Raw genomic sequence first — 16,343 nt, forward strand, 5'->3', positions numbered from 1 at the left:
CAAGATTTGGCTGCTCCCTTTGTTTCGCTTCACCCGCTGTGTTTACGAACAGACAGGCCCGCATGCTTCACTAATAAAAATGAGGTTGTTGCACTTGTTGTTCGCCTAAAACGTTACAGATATTGCGTAGCAGAAACGATTATTCTCCACGTGTTAAAAGAGTTGCCACAACCCTCTCTGAAACAGAAGTCCGTCAACTTCTACACGGTGTCAGTAAGCTATATTTAGCCTTCGACCAACCATACAAAAAATTTTCAGTAGCTTCTAATAGAAATGCAGTACAGATCACTAGCAATTATGGAACGCAGAACTTGGAAATGAGACGCATCCGTTACAGAGATGTGTATGGCATGAGGGATCGGTAGCACTTCAGTAAATACCGACCAAGGCATTGACTTTGTTCGTTTAGACAAGCGGTATTGCGCCCATACAATTAGCTGTACGAATTTCCGCCGCCAGGTAACCTAGTTGCATCTTTCAATGTCCAGTCTGCCATGTGGCGTCATTGAGAGTGCAACAGCGTGAACGTTCTTGGCGATCTCTTTAATCGTGTTTTGCTAAGTCTGTCTGACTTAAAGGAATAAAGGTTCTGCAATAAGTTTTGTTTTAAGAAGCTGAAACCTACGGCGGCGGTGGCCGAGCGGTTCTAGGCTCTTCAGTCCGGAGCCGCGCAACTGCTACGGTCTCTGGTTCGAATCCTGCCTCGGGTATGGATGTTTGTGATGTCCTTAGGTTAGTTAGGTTTAAGTAGTTCTAAGTTCTAGGGGACTGCTGACCTTAGAAGTTAAGTCCCATAGTGCTCAGAGCCACTTGAGCCTACCACACGCCAAGGGAGGCAGGCTTCTGATGAGCAAGCTTTGTGCCAACCAAGAACACCTGTGTAGTTTAAGCTATTTAAAGATGGCCCGGAGTTTGTGGAGGATCTCAGATACCCGAATCGATCTTCATTAAACACAACTTTGGAAACGATCTGGAAAGTACCTAAACTGATTCATAAGGACAATAGGCAGGCAGTCCGTGATGTTTGCGAAATCATTGGAATCTCATATGGGACATGTGAACGCATTCTAACTGATGAATTGAACATGAGAGTAAAGTTCGTTCCTCAGCTTTTGAACGCTGACCGACGAGACCATAGTGTTTAGGTGTGCACAGAGCTGAAAACTACAGTTCCAAATGATTCACATTTCTTTCCTCGGGTCATAACTGCCGATCACTCGTCGATGTCCCTGAAACCAAACAATAATCTTCGAAGTTTCTTATTGCGCTCATCCACAGGGAAGCTCTACTCTGATTTTTTGAGGAGACTGGGGAAGATATTAGACGCAAATTGTCGCAGAGAGGGCAGAACAAAGACTGACTGCCGAATCATGACAATGCACGTGCACACGCCTCGTTTAGTGTGAGGGAATTCCTGGCAAAAGAACAACGGAGCAACTGTCCCCCACTAAGGTTAATCGCCTAATCTAGCCCCTTGCAGTTGCCTCCACTTACCGAAACTGAAACTGAAATAGCAAGGACGACGTTTTGATTCCATAGAAGAGATTCGAACGGTATCGCACGTAATTTTGAACACGTTTCAGTGAGCAAATTTCCATCACTGCTTCCAACAAAGAAAAATAGCTGGAAGCGCTGCATGCAAGTGTGAGGGGGCTACTTTGAAAGTAAAAGTGGAAACTGAGATGTAAGATTCCTAATTTTTACGGGAATATTCTCGGAATCTGTTGGCGCACTTGCTTATGAGACTGAAACATTGTTCGAAAAAAAATTTAATCCCAATTTTTGGAGCCGAATCAAAATTTTCAGAATATTTTCTTTCAATCGAAAGTAAATGCTGTCTCTGGAAATTCTCTTACAGCTAGAACAACACTTTCCACAATGACTGCTCGCTGAAGATTCGCTGAAATGCTCTACAATTGTTTGCCCTGCTAGAAATTCCATCGAGAAATGTGGATAATTAAGAATTGTCATCAGCCAACGGCCATGTCAAGAGCAGGGAGGAGTGGACACATGTTAAGGGCAACATCTTGTCCTAGGGTGGGAAACTGCACCTAAAGGTGGAAGAATCTGCAGTGATCAACGACATGAGGATGCAGAAGCCAATGAAAACCACAGCATTAAATACATGTAACGTGTATCCACAGGACGTGTGGCCTGTAATTGAGAAAGTGTCTTGATGATCTCTCCATTGGCGAAAGATTCCGGAATAGTCCCCCATTCGGATCTCCGGGAGGAGACTGCCAAGGGGGGGGGGGGGGTTGACGATGAGCAAAAGCATGAATAATCAACGAAATGATAACGTTCTACGAGTCGGGGCGTGGTATGTCAGAAACTTAAACGTACTAGGGAAAACAGAAAATCTGTAAAGGGAAATGCAAAGGCTCAGTCTACATATAGTACGGGTCAGTGAAGCGAAATGGAAGGAAGCGAAGGATTTCTGGTCAGATGAGTATAGGGCAATACCAACAGCAGCAGAAAGTGGTATAACGGGAGTAGGGTTCGTCATGAACAGGAAGGTAGGGCAGAGAGTGTGTTACTGTGAACAGTTCAGTGATAGGGTTGTTCTTATCAGAATCGACAGCAAACCAACATCGACAACGACAGCTCAGGTATACATGCCGACGTCGCAAGCTAAAGATGAAGCGATAGAGCAAGTATATACGGATATTAAAAGGGTAACAAAGTACGTAAAGGGAGGTGAAAATCTTATAGTCATGGGGAACTGGAATGCAGATGTAGGGGGGAAGGAGTAGAAGAAAAGGTTCGGAAGCTTATGGGCATGGAACAGTGAATGAGAGAGAAGAAAGACTAATTGAGTTCCGTAATAAATTTCAGCCAGTAAAAGCTAATACTTTGTTCAAGAATCACAAAATGAGAAGATATACTTGGAAAAGGCAAGTTGGTAAGGCAAGATTTCAGTCAGATTACATCACGGTCTGACAAAGATTCCGAAGTCAGATACTGGATTGTAAGGCGTACCCAGGAGCGGATATAGACTCAGATCACAATATAGTAGGCTGAAGTTTAGGACAATAGACATGAAGGTTCATTTCGCAAAGAAGTGGGATACGGAAGTACCAAGGAATCACGAGATACCCTTGAAATTCTCTAAGGCTATAGACACAGCAATAAGGAATAGCTCAGTAAGCAGTACAGTTGAAGAGGAATGGACGTATCTAAAAAGGGCCATCACAGAAGTTGGAAAGAAAAACGTAAGTACAAAGAAGGTAACTGCTAAGAAACCATGGGTAACAGAAGAAATACTTCAGTTGATCGATGAAAGGAGTAAGTACAAAAATGTTCTGGGCAACTCAGAAATAGAGAAATACAAGCCGCTGAAGAATGACATAAATAGGAAGTGCAGGGAAGCTAAGACGAAATGGCTGCATGAAAAATGTGAAGAAATCCAGAAAGAAATGTTTGTCGGAAGGACAGTCTCAGTATACAGGAAAGCTAAAACAACCTTCGGTACATTAAAAGCAAGGGTGGTAACATTAAGAGTGCAACGGTAATTCCACTGTTAAATACAGACGAGAGAACTGATAGGTGGAAAGAATACAATGAAAGCCTGTATGAGGGGCAAGATTTGTCTGGTGTCATATAAGAAGAAACAGGAGTCGATTTAGAAGAGGTAGGGGATCCAGTATTAGAATCAGAATTTAAAGGAGCTTTGGGAGACTTAAGAGGAAATAAGGCAGAATGGGTAGATAACATTCCATCAGAATTTCTAAAATTGTTCGTGGATGTATGAACAAAATGACTATTCACGTTGGTGTGAGGGATGTGTGAGACATACCATCTGACTTTCGGAAAAATGTCATCCACACAATTCCGAAGACTGCAAGATCTGACAAGTGTGAGAATTATCACACAATCAGCTTAACAGCTCATGCATCCAAGTTGCTTACGAGAATAATATACAGAAGAATGGAAAATAAAACTGAGGATGTGTTAGATGACAATTAATTTAGCTTTAGGAGAGGTCAAGGTACGAGAGAGGCATTTCTGACGACGCGGTTGATAATGAAAGCAAGACTAAAGAAAAATCAAGGCACGTTTACAGGCTTTGTCGACCTGAAAAAGAGTTCGAAAATGTAAAATGGTGCAAGATGTTCGAAATCCTGAGGGAAATAGGGTAAGCTATAGGGAAAGACAGGTAATATACAATATGTACAAGAGCCAAGACGGAATAATAAGAGTGGACGACCAAGAACGAAACGAGCGGATTTAAAGTATGTAAGACAGGGATGTAGTCTTTCGCCCGAACTGTTCAGTCTGTACGTCGAAGAAACATTGATGGAAATAAAAGAAAGGTTCAGGAGTGGAATTAAAATTGAAGGTGAAAGAGTATCTACGATACGATTCGCTGGTGACATTGCTATCCTGAGTGAAAGTGAAGAAGAACTACATGATCTGCTGAATGAAATGAACAATCTAATGAGTATAGAATATGGGCTGAGAGTACATCTAAGAGAGACGAAAGCAATGAGAAATAACAGAAATGAGAACAGCGAGAAACTTAACTTCAGGATTGATGGTCACGAAGTAGATTAAATTAAAGAATTCTACTATCTAGGCAGTAAAAAAGTCACTGACGGAGAGTATGGAGTATATCAAATGGAGACTAGCAATGGCTAAAAGGGCATTCCTGGCCAAGAGAAGTCTATTGTATCAAACATAGGCCTTAATTTGTGGAAGAATTTCCGAGGATGTACGCCTGGAGTGTAGCACTGCATGGTAGTGAAACATTCACTGTGGGGGAACCGGAACAGAAGAGAATTGAAGCATTTGAGCTGTTGTGCTACAGACGAATGTTGGAAATTAGGTGGAACTGGAGAGGGAAGGAATATGTGGAAAACACTGATAAGGAGAAGGGACATGAAGGAATGACTTCCATGGTACTAGAGGGAGCTGTAGAGGGCAAAAACCGTAGAGGAAGACAGAGATTGGAATACATCCAGCAAATAACTGAGGACGTAGGTTGCAAATGTTATTCTGAGACGAAGAGGTTGGCGCAAAAGAGGAATTCATAGCGGGTCTCATCAATCCAGTCAGAAGACTGATGAGGCAATATATATATCTACATCTACATCTACATTTATACTCCGCAAGCCACCCAACGGTGTGTGGCGGAGGGTACTTTACGTGCCACTGTCATTACCTCCCTTTCCTGTTCCAGTCGCGTATGGTTCGCGGGAAGAACGACTGTCTGAAAGCCTCCGTGCGCGCTCTAATCTCTCTAATTTTACATTCGTGATCTCCTCGGGAGGTATAAGTAGGGGGAAGCAATATATTCGATACCTCATCCAGAAACGCACCCTCTCGAAACCTGGCGAGCAAGCTACACCGCGATGCAGAGCGCCTCTCTTGCAGAGTCTGCCACTTGAGTTTATTAAACATCTCCGTAACGCTATCACGGTTACCAAACCAAATAACCCTGTGACGAAACGCACCGCTCTTCTTTGGATCTTCTCTATCTCCTATATATATATATATATATATATATATATATATATATATATATATATATATATATATATATATATATAGTATGACTGATATCAACAACGTGCAGATCTGCACACAGTGAACACAGAGTAGTTGTAACTTAGCTATGGTGGCAGTAAGAGCAGTTGTGAGCTAGCAATGGTGTAGCAAGGCGAGTATAACAGACTAAAGTGTAATGTAAAAATAAAATGTGTTTAATCTTCATTAAGCTACTGGATGGGGTAGATACAGAGCCTTATTCATGATGATTAAGATTACTGCTCAAGGAAGCTAAGGATTGGAATTGACAGAAATAGAGTAAAATTATCTTAGTATGACAGAGCATTTAAAATTAATCTAAAAAATAAGAAAGAGTCTATTTATAATCTGAAAACCGAATTGGTAACTATTCCGGAATCTTTTGCCAACGGAGAGATCATCATGACACTTCTTCAATTACAGGCCACATGTCCTGTGGATACACGTTAGCCGGCCGGAGTCGCCGTGCGGTTCTAGGCGCTACAGTCTGGAGCCGAGCGACCTCTACTGTTGCTGGTTCGAATCCTGCCTCGGGCTCTGATGTGTGTGATGTCCTTAGGTTAGTTAGGTTTAGTTAGTTCACAGTTCTAGGCGACTGATGACCTCAGAAGTTAAGTCGCATAGTGCTCAGAGCCATTTGAACCATTTGATACACGTTACATGTGTTTAATGCAGTGGTTTCCATTGCCTTCTGCATCCTCATGTCGTTGATCATTGCTGATTGTTCCGCCTTCAGGGGAAGTTTCCCACCCCTAGGACAAGAGAGTACCCTGAATCTCTGTCACATCTATGGGAGGTAAGTGCTTCTTATCTCCAAAGTGTTTTTTCGCAGATGGCAGGTGATATGTGCCTCTTGTTTGATTGAAATAGTTCCAGTGGTTTATGAAAAAGTATGGAACGTACATACTTACGATTTAAATGTACGGATAATCATCACTATTTGGTCCAGTGCCCATCTGGACAAATTTTCCCACATTTATATCTGTTTTGAAACCAGAGAAAATATCAGTTAACAAGCTAACCGGCTAAACTGACTACATTTGGAACAAGTTATTTGTAAGAATGATTATAGTCCCGTCAACAACACCTGAAAAAAATCAATTATTTCTTACAATGAGACAACACAGCAATAGGAATTTTGTATTATTTTATATTTACAGTACGTGAAGTTCAGAACTCAAATATCAATTTGCCAAAGGATTTCGATGTAACTCTCAAACCTTCTCGAGAAAATCGACACTGATGTTTTCCGACGATATTTAATACAAAAATTTTGCGAACATTTTCGGGAAGCAGCGATACTGTAATCTACATAGAATCAGTGAAAAATCAGACTAGATCGCGATGGTACTTTATTAAAATGACCGGTTTCGGCCTAGGCTCAGGCCGTCTTCAGACAGCACCATCAGCTGACGTTGACGATGCGTAGAACAGTCAGTTGAGCTCAGTCCCTGAAACTGCTGCAGAGGAATATCTTGTGGAACATCGTGGAATATTACCGCTTCAGCCCCTATAGTTTCATGAAGTTCCCAAAGCTGGCGGCCCTATACTCAGCCTTCAAAATGGATTCTGTAACGGAGGTTCGTTCCAAGCAGTTCTTTTGGCAGAAAACCAGAGCATCGTAGGCGCTTGCAGAGTGTCTACGGACATCTGGTAGAGAACAAAACACGCTGAGTCGTTGGGCGAGGCGTCTGTCTCCATCGAAACAATCTCGCGCAAACCTATCCGATCATCCGCACGTCCAGGACTCAGGAAATTCAAGAAACGACTTCAGGAGATCGTAGGCACAAAAATGAAATTCTCCTTTTCAGTGACAACTTAAGGCCCCACACAAATCTGCGCACATGAGAGGAACTGACAAAACTTCACTGGACTTTTCTTCCTCATCCACCCTACAGCCCGGATCTCGCACCTTCCGACTTTCACATGTGTGACCTAATGAAGGATGCACTCCGGGGAAGCAGTACCTGGATGATGTGCACGCAGCAAGATGTTGCCTCCGACGTCGATCAGTAGAGTGGTTCCACGCGGGCGTACAGGTCCTCCCACAGCGGTGGCATATACAGGGTGTTTCAAAAATGACCGGTATATTTGAAACGGCAATAAAAACTAAACGAGCAGCGATAGAAATACACCGTTTGTTGCAATATGCTTGGGACAACAGTACATTTTCAGGCGGACAAACTTTCGAAATTACAGTAGTTACAATTTTCAACAACAGATGGCGCTGCAAGTGATGTGAAAGATATAGAAGACAACGCAGTCTGTGGGTGCGCCATTCTGTACGTCGCCTTTCTGCTGTAAGCGTGTGCTGTTCACAACGTGCAAGTGTGCTGTAGACAACATGGTTTATTCCTTAGAACAGAGGATTTTTCTGGTGTTGGAATTCCACCGCCTAGAACACAGTGTTGTTGCAACAAGACGAAGTTTTCAACGGAGGTTTAATGTAACCAAAGGACCGAAAAGCGATACAATAAAGGATCTAGAATGAGATTTTCACTCTGCAGCGGAGTGTGCGCTGATATGAAACTTCCTGGCAGATTAAAACTGTGTGCCCGACCGAGACTCGAACTCGGGACCTTTGCCTTTCGCGGGCAAGTGCTCTACCAACTGAGCTACCGAAGCACGACTCACGCCCGGTACTCACAGCTTTACTTCTGCCAGTCCTGAGTTCGAGTCTCGGTCGGGCACACAGTTTTAATCTGCCAGGAAGTTTCAATAAAGGATCTGTTTGAAAAATTTCAACGGACTGGGAACGTGACGGATGAACGTGCTGGAAAGGTAGGGCGACCGCGTACGGCAACCACAGAGGGCAACGCGCAGCTAGTGCAGCAGGTGATCCAACAGCGGCCTCGGGTTTCCGTTCGCCGTATTGCAGCTGCGGTCCAAATGTCGCCAACGTCCACGTATCGTCTCATGCGCCAGAGTTTACACCTCTAGCCATACAAAATTCAAACGCGGCAACCCCTCAGCGCCGCTACCATTGCTGCACGAGAGGCATTCGCTAACGATATAGTGCACAGGATTGATGACGGCGATATGCATGTGGGCAGCATTTGGTTTACTGACGAAGCTTATTTTTACCTGGACGGCTTCGTCAATAAACAGAACTGGCGCATATGGGGAACCGAAAAGCCCCATGTTGCAGTCCCATCGTCCCTGCATCCTCAAAAAGTACTGGTCTGGGCCGCCATTTCTTCCAAAGGAATCATTGGCCCATTTTTCAGATCCGAAACGATTACTGCATCACGCTATCTGGACATTCTTCGTGAATTTGTGGCGGTACAAACTGCCTTAGATGACACTGCGAACACCTCGTGGTTTATGCAAGATGGTGCCCGGCCACATCGCACGGCCGACGTCTTTAATTTCCGAATGAATATTTCGATGATCGTGTGATTGCTTTGGGCTATCTGAAACATACAGGAGGCGGCGTGGATTGGCCTCCCTATTCGCCAGACATGAACCCCTGTGACTTCTTTCTGTGGGGACACTTGAAAGACCAGGTGTACCGCCAGAATCCAGAAACTATTGAACAGCTGAAGCAGTACATCTCATCTGCATGTGAAGCCATTCCGCCAGACACGTTGTCAAAGGTATCGGGTAATTTCATTCAGAGACTACGCCATATTATTGCTACGCATGGTGGATATGTGGAAAATATCGTACTATAGAGTTTCCCAGACTGCAGCGCCATCTGTTGTTGAAAATTGTAACTACTGTAATTTCGAAAGTTTGTCTGCCTGAAAATGTACTGTTGTCCCAAGCATATTGCAACAAACGGTGTATTTCTATCGCTGCTCGTTTAGTTTTTATTGCCGTTTCAAATATACCGGTCATTTTTGAAACAACCTGTAGCAGCTGAATTAGATGGAGACTCAGTTAAGAAATAGGGTTTTGTAGCCAGACGAGGGGGGAATAATGTCGTGTGTTGGAATCCTTAACAATACCAATCAGCTTTCAGAAAAGAACACATGTTGCCTTACTGATTGCATGCCCGTCGTAGATTTCGACCCAGCGAGGTGGCGCAGTGGTCAGCAAGCTGGACTCGCATTCGGGAGGACGACGGATCTGACCATCCTGATTTAGATTTTCTGGGATTTCTGTAAATCGCTCCAGGCAAACGCTGTGACGGTTCTCTTAAAAGATAACGGCCGATTTCCTTTCGCATCTTTGAATCAATCGAGCTGGTGCTGCGTCTCTAATGCCCACGATGTCGATGGGATGTCAAACGCTGATACTTCTACAAATATTGAAGCAATTACTTTGTGAACGACGTTCGTTGTATGCTGTTGAATTTCCCTGTTATTTATGTCAGGAGTTGCATTCCTGTCAGCCAGTATGGTTGGGATTCACAGTCATGTAATATTTCTTAAAAGACATCATAGTCGCTGTTGACTGTATAAAATATTTATTATTACAACTGCAATTTCGACCTTAGGGCCATTTTCAAGTAACACTGCAAAAGTTACCTAAACGCAAAAAAATACAAAGGTGATTTGTATCTACATAATTAAGCAAACATTTCATTAAGATAGTAGCGTAATTATAAAAATTGGTGAGAAATGTACATGTTATAAATAAATATTCCCATCCTATCCTACTGCCCCTTACAATCATAGCACTATTTAGAAAGCTATATGATGTCAACAGATGAAAAGCGTTTATGATATAAAGCTTATAAATTGTATCCTTGGTGTGCACTATCTTTGCTACGTGCACAGGCAGATAGTCTTATATTCTGACAGAATGTAAGTTACGTAAATTTGTCATCAGTTTTTATAATTACGCAACTATCATAATGAAATGTTTGCTTAATTATGTATATACACCCTGTGCTTCACTTTTGTATTTTTTTGTGTTTAGGTAACTTTTGCAGTGTTACTTGAAAATGGCACTAAATATTTTATACAGTCAACGGCGACTATGATGTCTTTTAAGGTCTATTGAAGAGCTACTAGACTGAACATTTTTTTTTTTCGTATAAAGTGTAAGTCTACTGTCAGCTTCTGGAGGACCTCAACACGGGCGATCACCTGTAAAGTAAGGTGCATTCAGCGTTTGGCGCTGCAGCTAGTACGAAAGTTGTGGCATGTCCGTATTCTGCCACTGCTCTTTGTATCTCTAAGTATGGACAGGTATCAATTGAGGATTGCACGTATACCTGTACAATATTTGTCTCTTCTGCTATTGCAACTGATGCCACATCTCCATCACATAATTTAGATCGAGGGTAGTTACCGTTTTTTTACCTACGTCCACTTTAGTATATCTGTTAGTAGCAAAATTTTCAAACCGGCCACCAATTCTATAGTATTGGTGATTCATAAAGTAAGAAAGTAACTACAAAAAAGTTGCAGTAAGTTAAAACAGATAATAATAATCATTTACTGAATACTGAAAACTTAAAGAAAACATCTTTAACCCCCAAAAGCCCACTACCCATCGCCACCCTGAAAGCTGGAACGCCCGCTTGCGGGCGATAAAGACCAGGTTGACTACCACTGACTTGGATATTTCCTCTTACTTAGAAGTACGATTGCTCCTTTAGCCTTCTGATGACCAGCAACAGTTAACTTCACAGGGAAAATGGAGAAGCCTTACGTTTCTTAAGTACGATTATCAGAAGTACATAACATATACACCCAGTTCGTCGCATTTCTTTCGTGATTCGGTCACAACCAAGCCACTAGGTATAGGTGCACTCAGTGCTTGCCAATAATGCCAGTCCTTCGGGCAGTACGTCTGCCCAGTCCTCTAGAGCTGGGGACCGTGCGGCTAATAACAGCCAGTAATTGACCCATTAATAATAGCGCCATGATGGCTTATTCAACAGACATGACCGTAATCCGTGAACACCTGATACCGGCTTCTGACCAACCCCAACCACCTCCCAGTCTTCAGTCCGGCAGAGGTACTACGCTTCGGTTATACACTGAGGTGACAAAAGTCATGGGATAGTGATACACACGTATACAGATGGAGGTAGCATCGCGTACACGAGGTACAAAAGGGCAGTGCGTTGGCGGAGCTGTCGTTTGTGCTCAGGTGATTCGTATGGAAAGGTTTCCGACGTGATTAAGCCCGCACGAAACAGACTTTCAATATGGAAGTAGTTGGAGTTAGACCCATTGGACATTCCATTTCGGAAATCGTTGGGGAATTCAGTATTCTGGGAACCACGGTGTCAAGAGTGTGACAAGAATACCAGACTTCATTACCTCTTACCACGGACAACGCAGTGCACGACGCCCTTCACTTAACGATCGCGAGCAGCGACTGTTACCTAGAGTTACGAGTGCTAACAGACAAGCAATACTGAGTGAAATAACCATAGAAATCAATGGGGTGCGTACGAAGAACTTATCGATTAGGTCAGTGCGGCGGAATTTGACATTAATGGCCTATGATTGCAGACGACCGGCGCGAGTGCCTTTGCTAACAGCACGACTCCGTCTGCAGCGTCACTCCTGGGCTCGTGATGTATCGATAGGACCCTACAAAACTGGAAAACCGTAGTCTGTCACATGAAACCAGATTTCAGCTGGCTACAGCTGGTGGTAGGTTCCGCGTGTGGCACAGACCCCACGAAGCCATGGACTCAGATTGTCAACAAGGCATTGTTCACGCTGGTAGTGGCTCCATAATGGTGTGGTTTGTGTTTATAAGGAATGGACGGAGTCCTCTGGTCGATCTGAACCGATCACTGAATGTAAACGGTTATGTTCGGCTGCTTGGAGACCATCTGAAGCCATTCGTGGACTTCCCAGAAATCGATGGAATTTTTATGGATGACAATGCGCCATGTAATCGCGCCACAACTGTTCGCGATTGGCTAGAAGAGTATCCTGGACAATTTGAGCGAATGATTTGGCCACCTAGATCGTCCTCCCGTCAAACATAATAGTCGACATAATCGAGAAGTCAGTTCGTGCACAACATCCACACGCACAACACTTTCGCAATTATGGATGGCTGTAGAGGCAGCACAGATCACACTATTTGTGCAGGGGACTTCCAAAGTTTTGTTGAGTCCACGCCACGTCGAGTGGCTGCAGTACGTCGGACAAAAAGAGGTCGGACACGATGTTATGAAGTACACCAAGAATTTTGTCGCCTCAGTCTAATTCTTTTGTAATTTAACACTTGCAGCAGAAGTGTTCAGTACTGGTGTAAAACGATCATCAATTTTATTTGTGCTCATTAAATATATTACTGTTTCGTATGTGTGTCACGTTAATTTCAATCGTAATACGATGTTATCTCACTCAACCTGGCTACTTTGGGAGGAACTATGGCTCTCACCATTATGGATTTGCGTCATAGCAGTAAGCGTTTAACGCGCATCGCAAATGTCGTCACTGATTTACGGGACTATTAGCCACTTCCAGGTAACCATTTCTTTTCTTCTACGAAGGCAACTCAAACGAATACAAAAATATACTTTTTTACACGTCATTAATATATACAAGAAGTAAATCGTACGTAATGCATTTACCAACCTCTGCTGATATATGTAATAGGGGCAGGTATACATCCCAATCTTCTTAGTGCACCAGACACACCCACTTTGCTAATGGTGACTTTTCATACAAAAAATTGCCCACGTACGAGTAGGACTCGCCCTCTTAGGGTTCTGCACAAACTTAATTTTGTACATAGACTGTCGCCTCATATGTGAAACTGGGGTGCGAAGGTTCAGGAGGTGTCCCCAAACGGAAAAACAGAGTCCCCATATGGTTGCTACAACGTTCAATAGACTTAGAGCAAAAAATAGTTTTCCTAAGACCAATACCACACAAATACTATTTAAACAGTTTCCACAATTTTGATCAATTATCATCAAATAGATATCAGTGTACAGAGCTGCAACCAACAACCAACGCTGACTAAATAGTCAGCTGCAGGCGTAAGTCCACGGAGAAGTGAGCTGAATGTCGCAGACACCGCTACTGTTAATTACCAAAATATCTTTCATTACGTCGAAACCGAGAACATTTTTTTTCTTTTTACACATAGCAAATAATAATATTTAAAGAGAGGCAGGTTAAACAACAGTCTCCAGTAAACAGTTTTACCGAAATAAAATCGGTAATGACTTAATGCACGGTTACAATCATACAAATGCACCTAAGTTGAGGGAATTTCTCATATACGGAAACCAGTAATTATAAAAACCACCATCATTATATTGAAATCGGTAATACAGATTTTTATAGGCAACACACAATGATATTTAAAGGCAAGACTGTAGCTTTCAAAAGACGGCTTCACCAGATTGCCTTATTAAACAACCAGATACAGTATTTTTAGGGGATTGGGGAATCAGTAACCACATAATGCAGCTTAGCAAAATTTCTCGTATACAGCTACCATTAGTTATAAAAAAACACCTGCGATTACATTGAAATCAGAAGTACAGATTTCTATGAGTTGGCAACAATGGCATTTAAAGGGAGACAGGGAAGACAGCAGATTTCAATAAACAGGTTTACCAAATTATCTCACTAAAGAACCAGGAACAGTTTTGTTGGAAATCTCTAACTACTTAATGCACTGATCAACCTTACCAAATTTTCTCATATACAGCTGCCATGAATTATAAAAACACCGGTCACTACATTGAAAACAGAACTACAAACTTTTATAAGCAGCACACAATTATATTTAAAGGGACACAAGCAAGACAGCAGCTTTCTATAAAAAGCTTTACCAAATTATCTTATTTAGCAACAGGTACAGTTTTTTTCTTGGGGGGGGGGGGGGCGGGGTCGGTAACCACTTAATGCCATGAGTAAGATTAGCAAAATTCTTCACACTCAGCTGCCATTAATTATAGAACATCTTTTCATACGCTGAAACTAACTACACGTCTTCGTAAGCAACAAATAACTATTTTTAAAGAGGGGAGGGGGGAGGCAGGCAAGACAGTAGCCTTCAATAAACACTGTTAACAAATAACCTTATTAATAAGTATGATCTAAGATTTCCAGACGAGATTAGTGACCACTATATGCACAATAACAGACAGTTAACTTCACTAAATAAATTTAGGATAATATCTCATACACAGCTGCCATTACTTACAAAACACCCTTCACACATTGAAACCAAGTACACGTTTTTCATAAGCAACAAACAACTAATCTTTAAAAAGGGGAGGGGGCCGGGGGTGAGGACAGGCATGACAACAGCCTTCAATAAACAGTTATAACAAAAAAATGTTCAAATGTGTGTGAAATCTTATGGGACTTAACTACTAAGGTCATCAGTCCCTAAGCTTACACACTACTTAACCTAAATTATCGTAAGGACAAACACACACACCCATGCCTGAGGGAGGACTCGAACCTCCGCCGGGACCAGCCGCACAGTCCATGACTGCAGCGCCTTAGACCGCTCGACTAGTTATAACAAACAACCTTATTGGAGTGGGATTGATCATGCGTGAAGGTAGCACAAAACCCACCAGAAGGGGAGAGAAGAGGAGGAGAGGCGAGAGGCAAAGGCAATTCAGTTAGCTTGGACAGGACGGGACCGTTTTTCGGCTCCTTAAGACGCCAAGAGGTTGGGCCGCCTTCGCTAGGATCGAACTGGCGAAAACGACTCCAAGCAGCCGTCTGCTCCAGACCACGCTAGGATGGCCTCTAACAGAAATCACCTGTTGGGACAGACAGTGCCACTTGTGAACCAGACGCTCCACTGTCATCACGGTTGACCGTTGGGCCCCGCACCACCAAAAGACTCGAGCTGCTCTCACCAACCCCACTGATCACGAAGCCTTCCCGGGTAGGGGCAGCACGGCTCAATAATTTGTGTAAGGGACTTACAACGACTTGTTGAGTCCATGCCACGCCGAGTTATTGCAGTACATCTAGCAAAAGTCGGTCTGACACGATTTTAGGCGGTATATCATGACTTTTGTCACATCAGTGTAACTCCTTTGTAATTTAACTTGCAGGAGAAGTGTTCAATAGTGGTGTAACACGAACAAGAATTTTATTTACGCCCATGAAACGTTTTACTGGTTCATATGTGTGTCTCAGTGTGTGTCGTCACGTTAACATCAACCGTAATACGATGTTATCTCACTGTGCCTGGCTATCGTAGTAACTATGGCTCTCACAGATAAGTGTTTACATCGTAGCAGGAAGTGTTTAACGAGCGTCGCGTCATCACAGATTTACGGGGCTATTAGCCTCTTCCAGGTAACCATTTGTTTTTTTCTAAGAGGGCAGCTGAAATAACTACAGGAATATATTGAAACTTCCTTACAGATTGAAACTGTTTGCCGGACCGAGACTCGAACTCGGGACCTTTGCCTTTCGCGGACAATTGCTCTAGCATCTGAGCTACCCAAGAACGTCTCACGCCGCCTCCTCACAGCTTTGCTTCCGCCAGTAGCTCGTCTCCTACCTTCCAAACTTCACAGAAGCTCTCCCGTGAAACTTGCAGAACTAGCACTTCTTCCAGAAGGATACTGCGGAGACGAGGTACTGGCGAAAGTAAAGCTGTGAGGCGGGCACGTGAGTTGTGCTTGGATAGCTGAGAGGGTAGAGCATTTGAGCGGAAAAAGGCAATGGTCCTCAGTTCGAGTCTCGCTCCGGCACACAGTTTTAATCTGCCAAAAAGTTTCACATCAGTGCACGCTCTGCTGCAGAGTGTTAAATTTCATTCTACAAGATAATATTTTTGTACGAATAACTTGTATATCAAAGAAGTACGCCGCACGTAATGCATTTACTAATCTCTGCTGATACACGTAGTACAGACAGGTATGCATGCCAGTCTTCGTAGTGCAAGAGACGCACCCAGTT

The sequence above is a fragment of the Schistocerca serialis genome, chromosome 5, assembly GCF_023864345.2.
Source record: "Schistocerca serialis cubense isolate TAMUIC-IGC-003099 chromosome 5, iqSchSeri2.2, whole genome shotgun sequence".
Lineage (NCBI taxonomy): Eukaryota > Metazoa > Arthropoda > Insecta > Orthoptera > Acrididae > Schistocerca > Schistocerca serialis.